We start from the raw sequence: 1914 nt of genomic DNA, 5'->3' as shown, positions 1-1914 counted from the left end.
ACAAACTTTTTACGATGGCGCTCAGTCTTTGCAGATAGTTCACATTGCAGTTACTAGTTTTAATATTACTAATGGCGATTAAAGCTCTAACCCTTTTCCATTCATAGAGAGTATCTTGATTGTCTAGCTTAAACAGCAGTCCGTCCAATTCCCATAGAAGTTTGCGTAACTCATTTGGACTCAAAAATGTAGCTTGCTTGTTATCGGAGAACACATGATTGCGGAGATCTTGTAGCCGACTATAGCCCAAATACAAAACTTAACAATGGCAGGCCGAAGAGGAGATAGAGAATATAGCAGATCAGCGGCATCACATTGTAATATCGAGCTACGATTGCTTATTTTGTTGAAATTTTCCAAGTTTGGAAAGAGCTAATTATCATTGTTACATATCGGCATCACTTGAACAGAGTTTAGTTCTATTTTAAATTAAAGACAAGCTTTTCTTTAATATGCTCAATCCCGATGCAGTTGGTTGGCCGTCGAAATGCAAGTGGACACTGAAGGACCACAATAATCAATCTTCTTCAACCTCAACCCCGACAAACAATGACTATCCGCACCACCATATCGAAAACGAATTCAAGCTCAATAGAACAACTAAAATTCACAACTCAATACTCGATTGTGTTGGCCAAACACCACTTGTTAGATTGAATAATTTGGCCAAGAGCTATGGTATTAAATGTGACTTGTTGGCTGAATGTGAATATCTTAGTCCTGAATGGTAGCGTCAAGGATCGCTTAGCGCTCAGGATGATTGACGACGCTGAACGTGAAGGCCGCTTGGTTCCTCATTCTGGCTACACTATCATTGAACCGACATCAGGTAATACGGGTATCGGTATGGCCATGGTGGCAGCGGTCCGCGGCTACAGATGTATCACTGTGATGCCAAAGAAGATGAGCAGCGAAAAGGAGAATGTTTTGCGCGCATTGGGCGCCGAGATTGTTCGAACTCGCACTGAGGCTGTTTACAATTAACCCGATTCTCACATCTCTAAAGCGATTCAAATCTGTAAAGAAACTCCAAAGTCCATCATACTTAATCAATATAGATCGAGCGGGAGATTTAATGGCACACTATGATAATACTGCTGAGGAGATTCTAGTAGCTTGTGAAGACAAACTAGATGCTGTTGTTGCGGGAGCTGGCACTGGTGGCACCATCAGCGGTATTGCAAGGAAGATTAAGGAACGATTGCCCAAATGTCAGCTGGTTGGAGTGGACCCTGTCGGTTCTATCTTGGCATTACCGGAGGAGCTCAACAAAACTAAGCAAGGAGGCACATTCTATGAAGTAGAGGGCATTGGGTATGACTTCATACCCAATGGTGAGAATCCAACATTTCGTCAACATAACGAATATTCTTCCACAAATTAACGGCCACAAATGAAGGGGCTCATGTTATTGATGGACACCTTCTTCACAAAGTTTCATTACTCCGTTCAATCTGCTCATCACTACCTGTTGGCTTGTTAGTAGCGCTTAATGGGACAGTATACAAACAAACAAACACCGCAAAATCATAACGAAAAACCTAATTGTTCTTTTTTTGTTCATTATCATTACAATAACAATTTGTTCGTTGTTTTTGTTCGCGGAAGAAAGGAATTGTGACACAGATCTGAAAGCAAAGTTTTGCTTTCTATTGTCGACCTTCCTTCAGGAGCTTATATAAACTGCCATAAGCATAAAAACTTCATCACCAAAACTCGAGCAGATCTGATCACGAAACTTGACTTGCTACTGTTGAATAAAACTTTTGTATCATATGAATTTTGAGCCTGAGAGCCCACATTTCTTGTTGGATAAACTTGTAATATTTATAATTTTTATTCTAACTAGATAGTTATTATAGCCAAACAATTGGTTGCCGTAAACATAGCCTCATACATAGGTCGATCTAAAAT

At 40.2% G+C, this 1914-nt stretch overlaps 1 pseudogene; it reads left to right on the top strand.

The window, feature by feature from the left end:
- Window positions 1-452: 452 nt before the first annotated feature.
- LOC131873388 (uncharacterized) lies at window positions 453-1384 on the top strand (annotated as a pseudogene).
- Window positions 1385-1914: the final 530 nt, after the last annotated feature.

The sequence above is a fragment of the Cryptomeria japonica genome, unplaced genomic scaffold (assembly GCF_030272615.1).
Source record: "Cryptomeria japonica unplaced genomic scaffold, Sugi_1.0 HiC_scaffold_1651, whole genome shotgun sequence".
Taxonomy (NCBI): Eukaryota; Viridiplantae; Streptophyta; class Pinopsida; order Cupressales; family Cupressaceae; genus Cryptomeria; species Cryptomeria japonica.
Note: the sequence above shows the minus strand (reverse complement) of the source record. Positions and strands in the feature narration are given on the sequence as shown.